This window comes from Myxine glutinosa, chromosome 3, assembly GCF_964187855.1.
Source record: "Myxine glutinosa chromosome 3, kmMyxGlut1.1, whole genome shotgun sequence".
NCBI lineage: Eukaryota > Metazoa > Chordata > Myxini > Myxiniformes > Myxinidae > Myxine > Myxine glutinosa.
The window spans coordinates 73,331,560-73,340,892 of record NC_136263.1 but is presented as its reverse complement, the minus strand read 5'-3'; positions in this window follow the sequence as shown (position 1 = coordinate 73,340,892).

The following is a 9,333-nucleotide window of genomic DNA, read 5'->3' as shown; positions in this document are numbered from 1 at the left end:
TCTTGCAGTGATTGGATCTGTGCTTCTTCATTGTAGTATTTTAGCTGGAAAGACTTTGTACTTGTGAGAACTATTTGGTATGTTCATGAAAGCCACATTTGGCATGAATGGTTTGATGGAATTTTCTAAAGTTCCATACCTTCCCCACCCCTCTCCCCCTACCTCACAACTCATTCCACGTAAAATGGAGACATGGTGGAGTAAGAGGGGCTAGATATAGTAAGGTGAGGGGTGGAGGGGGGAGGAGGGGGGGGGGGGGGGGGTCTTCAAATCTACAGCAAAGGTGAAGGTTTCACTTTTTTATTTTTCTTTATGTAATATGCTTTTTCAAATACTGTAAATGGAATACTTTCAATATGAATGTTAAAAAATTTCAGACCAAAGCATATTTGTTCAAATTTGGAAGAATTTCTACAATAATAAATATTGACTCGTATGTTTTGAATAACTTTTGGTTGTATAAGGCCATGCAGTAATTGTTTTCCCATATGTAAAATACATATATATATATATATATGTATACACACACACACACACACACACACACACACACACACACACACACACACACACACACACACACACACACACACACACACAGACTTGGCATTTAATATGGAATATATATATTTTTTCTTGACTTGGCTTTACTTTCTTAACTCAGTATATCAATCTGGTGAGTTTCCACTTTGGTGATTTATTTGTTAAAAGAACCATGTCACTGATTGTCGCAGCAAGAAGTCAACAACAGGATTATATCACAGGTGGCGTGGCAAAATGTACGGACAGGTGCATTTGATGATGAGCTTCACAGTCGGGTATACAAGGGTTGTTGCGTTCTGCATTTGTGGAAAACAACTGCTGCACGTCTACAAAAGTTATTGCCGCTTCCTCTGGAGATGGTCCGTCAACTCGACAATGCTGTTTGTCATGGAGTGGTGGCTTTATGAAATTACGGCATGAAACAGCGTGCTATTGCTCGGCAGTATGGCATCACTCAAGGTCAGGTGTCAAAGATCCTGAAACGAAATGCTCAGAGGGGTGTCCCTACTCCAATACCGAGGCCAGGACGTCCACGCAGAACCACAAGGAGAGATGATCGCCAGCTGCACCGGTTAGTCTGCAATGGCCGTACCAAGTCAGCTAATCGGCTTAGGGCTGAGTGGCAGCAACTGACAAATGTGCCTGTATCCAGAAGGCTAGTCAACCAACGACTGGTTCAAGCAGGCTATCGTGCCAGGCGTCCCCTGAGAAAGCCACGCCTGACCAGACAACACAGCCAGCGCCGATTGCAGTGGGCCAGAGAGCACCGTCAATGGCAGCCAGGACACTGGAATCACGTGACCTTCAGTGACGAGTCTAGATTTCTGGTCTATCGTCAAGATGGCCGTGTCCGAGTGCGCAGACAAGTGCATGAAGCCCACAACGAAGATTGTATAGTGCCAAGAGTGCAAGCTGGAGGTGGTGCGGTGACCGTTTGGGCTGCTTTTCATGCAGGGGGCAAAACTGACCTGGTTGTTCTGAATGGAAACCTGAACCAGTTCAAGTACAGGGTCATTCTGGAAGAAACATTGCTTCCATTTGCTTGTGCAGCCTTTCGAGGAAACTTTGTCTTCCAAGATGACAATGCACAGCCTCACCATGCTCGCATGATCCAACACTTTCTTGTTGACCGTGGTGTAGAGCATATGGAGTGGCCTGTCATGGCCCCGGATATGAATCCGATAGAGAACTTGTGGGCAGAATTAACTCGTCAAATCGACCACTTGGACCAGCAGCCGACCTCTGTGCGTGAATTGCAGCAGACTATTGTCACTGCATGGCAAGCGATTCCTGTCCAAACCTTGGCAAATCTCGTGAACAGCATGCCTCTACGTGTACGTGCTCTCCTGAATGCTCATGGGGGTTACACGCAGAACTGAACTGTAATTTTACTGTCCGTAATCCCAGTCATAATTTAGCTTTTGTTTTTGTTGAATTTTTTTTTGGCTAATGTGTAAAATAAAAAGATACTTCTGGAAAACGTACAGAAGTTTAACACAGTACTGTCCGTGAATTGAGTTCGATATCAGTTTGCATCACTTTCAAGGATCAATTTATTTGCTTCGAAATGTCAAATGTGGTTTTTGTTTCTTTTAAAGGTCACATTAACAAAATCTAGAATAATTTCAACATAATTCCAATGAACTTTTGGTTCCAAGACATCTTGAAAAGTAAGTTCACCCCCACAAAAAAAAAGATTCCATATTAAATGCCAAGTCTGTGTGTTTGTGTATGTGTATGTATGTATATATATATATATATATATATATATATATATATATATATATATATATACACAGTATATATGTGTATATATATACAGTATATATGGGTATATATACACAGTATATATGTGTATATATATACAGTATATATGGGTATATATATACAGTATATATGTGTATATATATACAGTATATATGTGTATATATATACAGTATATATATGTGTATATATATACAGTATATATATATGTGTATATATATACAGTATATATATGTGTATATATATACAGTATATATATGTGTATATATATACAGTATATATATATGTGTATATATATACAGTATATATGTGTATATATATACAGTATATATGTGTATATATATACAGTATATATATATACGTGTATATATATATTAATATTGTGTGTGTGTTTGTGCTTCTTTTTGTAATCCACCCCATCCTAATCCATATCCAGGTGCTGCCTGGCGATGACGCGCACCCAATAGGGTGTACTTCGTTTTCACTCCGTTTATTTACTTTCTTTCGTTATGTCTTTCTTGTTTGTCTGGGCAATATCTCAGCCATCCGTTGAGCCAAGAAGCTGGCAAAAATGGTGTTTTTACCTCTGCCACCGAAGGTGGATGGAGGTTGTGTTTTCACCCCTGTCTGTCTGTTTGTGAACAAGATATCTCAAAGTAATAGACGGATTCGGCCGAAATTTGGCAGAGATGTATTGTATGTGACAATGACGAAATGATTAGATTTTGGTGGAGATCCGGATTCGGATCTGGATACTAGAATTGTTAAAGTGATTCTTCACCATTGGGAGATAGGGCCAAAAACGATACATAGCAGGATATCTCAAAAAGTTATGGACAGATTTGGACGAAACTTGTTGGACCGGTTGTGTGTCTGACAAGGACTAATCGACTTGATTTTGTTGAAGATTCATCTGTTATTGTAAGCCTCTCCCTCCCAATTCCATCGCTATGTGCTGCACTGCGGCATCGGACGCTGAAGGCGCCCCGGCAATGTCATGCGCTGGAGGATGTTATTTATTTGGCATATGGGTGGTGTACTTTGTTTTTTGGTTTTTTAAAATCTATTATTCTTTGAAAAGTTGTCATTGTATAAAAATTTTGTAAACATCTTTAAAAAGTGCACCAAGTCCATCTTTTTAACTTTGAAAGACCAAAAGAGGGATGTCGTTATTGTAAATTAAATATGGGATCTTAATCCATGTCATCTTCTCATCTTCATGTTTTGTGTTGCTGTTCGTGAAGTGAATTTTTTCATTATTTATGATTTTCATGTAGTTGAGGTTTGCAGTCCTGGTTTTGAAGTCAACAAACATGACATGTGAACATGCCAGAAAAAGGTACTTGTTTTTCATTAACACAAAATAATCACTTGAATGTCAACAACACTTGATAGGAAAATCAAAGGCAGGTCTACAACAAAGCAATTATTGCTATGACAACCAGTCAGAACCACTGACTGGATGGATCACCATCTTGTCATTTGCACCCTTGCACTTTTTTCAAATAACTCACAATTTTCCCGAAAAATAAGTTGAAATTGACAATAGTATTTGGGCTCCACAATTCTTTTTCACTGTTAATATTACAGAACCTTTGTTTTTGATTCAGAACTTAATATATCCTTTTAAATGAGAAAATAAAAGAAATGGCATTGACAAAATTATTGACACCCGAGACTTAATATTTGGAAGCACATGTTATGTTTGTTTGGGTTCATGACAAAATAACTGGTCAAGCACTTCTTATAACCATGAATGAGCTTCCTTCCTCCACCTCTCTACTGGCAGTTTGACCCACTCTTCTTGTGCAAACTGCTCCAGTTCTCCCAGATTTGAAGGGTGCCTTCTCCCAACTGCTGTTTCCAGATCTCCCCACAGGTGTTCAATGGGATTTAGATCTGGACTCATTGCTGGCCACTTCAGAACAATTCAAGCGTTTTGTCTTGAACCATTCCTGGGTGCTTTTTGAAGTGTGTTTGGGATCATTGTCCTGCTGCAAGGACAACCCATAACCTTTGACGGAGACCCAGCTTTCTGACACTGGGTTGAACATTGCGCTCCAAAAGGCCTTGGTAATCTCCTGATTTCATGATGCCATGCACACATTCAAGGCACTCATTGCCAGAGGCAGCACAACATCCCCAAAACATCACTGAACCTCCTCCATGTTTGACTGTAGGGAAGGTGTTCTTTTCTTTGAAGGCTTCATTTTGTTTTCTGTAAACATAGAGATGATGTGCTTTACCAAAAAGCTCTAATTTTGTCATCTGTCCACATGACATTCTCCTAGAAGGATTTTTGCTTGTTCAGGTGTGTTTTTGCAAACTCCAGTCAGGATTTATTTTGTCTCTCAGCAGTGGGCCAATTCTCTGGTTTTCTTTCTTTTCTCCATGCTCATTGCAGTACACTCAGTGATACAAAACAGCAGAATAACTCCTTTTCTATGTTCAAACTGTTTGAGTGAGTGATTTTTATATTGCAGTCACCTGCAACTCACCAGAGGTGAGTTCAATTCCAAAGTAAAGGAGAATCACCTGCTTGAAATATAATTATTTCTAAGAAGTTGTAAAAGGTGCAGGTTTTTTTTTTTTTTTTTTTGCTTTTTTCAGCTTTTTTTGTTTTGTTCCACGGCAATCCAAAGAAATACATGTGTGGATACCAAAATATTTTTTAATTTCAACAATTTTCTGGAAGAAATGGTATATTATTTGAAAAACGTGCAACAGTGCCAATATTTTTGGCCAAGACTGTTTTTTTTTTGGGGTTTTTTTTTTGCCTTTTAGCTGTAAGATTAAAGCAATGCGACTGCATCGCCAATATGCCTCCGCATAGTCCCTGCCTGTGACAACAGGTATATGCCCTCATTGATTGTCTTAAAAATAAACAAGTTTGATTTAAATTCATTCAGCTGTTCTCAAGTATTGCATGTTTACCAGGTTTCACTGATCGGTGAAGCGGTTTCGGAGAAGGGTTTTTTTTAAAATATCGCCTTGTAAGCTAATATTGCTGCCCAACCACGTGACATATGACATCGAAAATGTACACTCTGCATATATGTAAGGCTGCTACACCATGTGACTGATGATGGTTTTTTATGATCAACTTTTAATCGCCATGCATAGTTGATGACATGTAAAGTTTTGAGTCAATCGTTTCGGTGGTTTGGGAGATGTTTTTTTTTAATGGTTTTCGGTTAAATCCAATATAGCTGCCAAACCACGTTTAATATTTCAATGTTGTTGTTTCTTATGCAGCCTGTGGCTGCTGGTTGCATAATTTCTCTGGAAGCGTGTTTGTGCCGCTGATGCAGTGCCCCATTTACCAGCGAGCTTGTACTCAATTTACCAACCTCGGAAGGATGACAAGCTGAGCCAACCACCTTGGCGTTGATTCAAAGATCGACCAGGATTCGAACTCTATCTTGGTGATACCAAGCCAACACCCTAACCGTTAACCCAACACCAGGCTTCAGATATTTCAATACAAATGGGTCATAGATCATGTGCATGCAATTTCAGATTTTTAGGATAAGGCATTCGATTAAAACATTTTTGTCTGGTATACCACTTTTTTTTCTTTTTTTTTGAAAACAAGATCGAGGCTCATGTAAGAGCTAACATTAATCACAAAAAAACAAACGGACACATTAAAAAAAACATCTAATAAAGGGAGCGGGAGACAAGGGGGGGTTGGGGGGAGGGGAGAGGTATAAAACACATGGACACTGCTCGGACTTCAAGGAAAGAAGTCGGTTTCGTCTCAATTGGACATGTGCTTTCTGAAAAAGATGAGGCTTAGCCTGGACGGACGGACGGACAGCCCAAAAACATAATGCCTTCGCCCCCGAAGGTGGAGGAATAAAAAGTTCTCTACTTCTGTCTCCCTACCTTCAGTTGTGTGAAAACTTGGCCTTCCTCATTTCTTCCCAACTTCACCCCATTGCCCCAATCTTGCCAACATGCCACCAGTATTAAACCCGAATCATCTTGTGGCAAAGCAGTTTTGTATTACAAACGACGTCTCAATTCTGAGTTCTCATATATAATTATAATCAGACTTTAATAGCATTAAATTACAAAAATACAACTTTCATTTTCGTAACTATAGTACTGCCTTTGCCAATTTTACGTACCGTAACTAATAGTCTCCCTCTCCCCGCTCAGATTCACCATTAATCCTCTTTCCCAACATTGGTTCAATAATGCTGCCACTGAAGGAGCAGCGCTCCTGCTTGAGACGGACGAAGTGACGGACAAGACACAAACTCGTCCGAGAAGATGTTTATTGTATAATCATCTCGGGAACTCTGAAAACCCGTTTATCGGGTTCGCATATATATATCCAAACCAAAAAGCATACATCAGGACCAAAGCCCCGCCTCTCAGGCGAGGCACGGTTTGGTGGTCAGGTGACCGACAGGTGCAAAGGATTATAACCTCGGCGCCGCGGTTTGGCCGCCGGTTACGTCACCGGCTTGGGCCAGGAGATTCTGTTGCTGGTCTCGAGCTTTGGGGGACCCATGAGTCGCTACACACGCCCCCCCAGAATCGACTTGGTCCAGGAAGGTCAACCTGAGGGGGTCCGGATGACCCGACCGAAACGACCCCTGGCTGGTCACGGGGGGCGGCCGCGCCGCGGTGGGAGAGGCAGCCGTGGCGGCTGGCCTACGTCCATGTGGGCCGGCTTGAGGCGGTCCACCGAAATCCGGTCCGCCCAGCCGCCGATGAAGGACTTGTTGTCCCGCCGTAGGACCCGGAAGGATCCGTCGTATGGTGGCCGGAGCGGCCCCCGGTGCGCGTCGTGGCGCACAAAGACGTACTCCACCGTGCGGAGTGCTGGGGGGACGTAGGATTGGGGGTCGCCGTGACGGGACGTGGGCACTGGGGCGAAACGTTGGGCGGCCTCCTGGAAGTCCATGCGCTGGCGCGCGGCGGACCAGGGGCTGGTGGCGTCGGGCACGAACTCGCCCGGGACGCGGAGGGCCTGGCCGTACACCAGCTTGGCGGTGGACGCCTGGAGGTCCTCCTTTGGAGCCGTGCGGAGGCCCAAAAGGACCCACGGGAGCCGGTCGGCCCAGCCGTCGTCCTGGAGGCCGGCCATGAGTGCGGCCTTCATGGAGCGGTGGAACCGCTCGCACAACCCGTTGGCCTGGGGGTGGTAGGCCGTGTTGCGGTGCAGGGTAACGCCCAACATGTGGGCGACCGCGCCCCACAGTTCGGACGTGAACTGTGGGCCGCGGTCTGACGAGATGTCCGCCGGTGCGCCGAAACGCGCGACCCAGGTGGCGATGAACGCCTGGGCCACGTCGGCGGTGGTGGAGGCGAGGGGCACGGCCTCCGGCCACCTGGTGGTCCTGTCCACCATGGTAAGCAGGTGGGTGAACCCTGCGATGGGGGCAGGGGACCCACCAGGTCCACGTGGACGTGGTTGAAACGTCGCTCGGGCACGGTGAAAGGAGCCAGCGGAGCCTGGGTGTGACAGTGGACCTTGGCCCGCTGGCAGGGTGTGCAGGCATTGGCCCAGTCGCAGACGTCCCGTCGCAACCCGTGCCAGACGAAACGTGCCGACACCAGCCTCTGGGACGCCTTCCGGCCCGGGTGTGAGAGGCCGTGGAGCGAAGCAAAAATGCGCCACCGCCAGGTGACCGGCACAACGGGGCGACGCCTGCCTTGGGAGACGTCACAAAGCAGGACCGTGTCCGCGAAGGGGACGTCAGCCAAGCGGAGGCCCGTGTCCGCCACCCGGAGCGCCTGCACCGTGCCGTCGGTGGCCTGGTCCGTCGCCATCAGGGCGAAATCGACGCCGAGGTGGACGGCGTTGGCGCCGGCTCGAGAAAGGCAGTCGGCCACGGCGTTGTCCTTTCCGGCGACGTGCCGGATGTCCGTGGTGTATTCCAACACGGCGGAGAGGTGGCGCTGCTGGCGAGCCGACCACGGCTCCGTGACCTTGGCCATGGCGAAAATCAATGGCTTGTGGTCGACAAAGGCCGTGAACGGGCGGCCCTCCAGGAGGTGGCGAAAATGGCGGACGGCCAGGTACAGCCCGAGGAGCTCACGGTCGAAAGTGCTGTACTTCAACTCGTTGGGCAGGAGTTGCCGGCTGAAGAACGCGAGTGGCTGCCAGGCCCCGTTTACCCATTGCTCATGAACCGCGCCCACGCCGTAGTCGGAGGCGTCCGTGGTGAGGGTGGTGGGAGCATGGGGTACCGGGTAGGCCAGCAGCGTGGCATTGGCGAGGGCCCGTTTCGCGCCGGTGAAAGCAGCGTCCATGTCCGTGGACCAGACGACGTCGTGCTTCACCGGCTGGCCGCGGAGGGTGGTGTACAAGGGCCGCATGAGTTGCGCAGCTCGGGGCACGAAGCGGTGGTAAAAGTTCACCATCCCGAGGAACTCCTGCAGCGCCTTGACAGTGCGGGGGCGCGGGAAAGCGGCGATGGCCTCGACTTTGGCCGGTAGTGGTACGGCGCCGTTCCGGGTGATGTGGTGGCCCAAAACGTCGATCGTCGCCGCACCAAAGTGACATTTGGCCGGGTTGACGATCAAGCCATGCTCGCTGAGGCGGCCGAACAGTATCCGGAGGTGGAGGAGGTGCTCGGCTCTGGACGTGCTGGCGACGAGGATGTCGTCCAGGTAGGTAAAGAGGAACGGCAAGTCGCGCAGCACGCCGTCCATCAGGCGCTGGAACGCCTGTGCCGCGTTTGAGGCTGAAGGGCATCCGGAGGAATTCGAAGAGGCCGAAAGGTGTAATAACGGCCGTCTTCGGGATGTCGGCCGGGCAGACGGGCACCTGGTGGTACCCCCGAATCAGGTCCACGTTTTGAAAAAATGGTCCGCCCCGCCAACCGGGCGGAAAAATCCTGGATGTGCCGGACGGGGTACCTGTCGGGGGTAGTGGCGTCATTGAGGCGGCGGTAGTCGCCGCATGGCCGCCATCCGCCGCCCGGCTTCGGGACGATGTGCAGCGGCGAGGCCCAGGCGCTGTCGGAGTGCTGCACGATGCCGAGGTGCTCCAGCGCGGCGAACTCG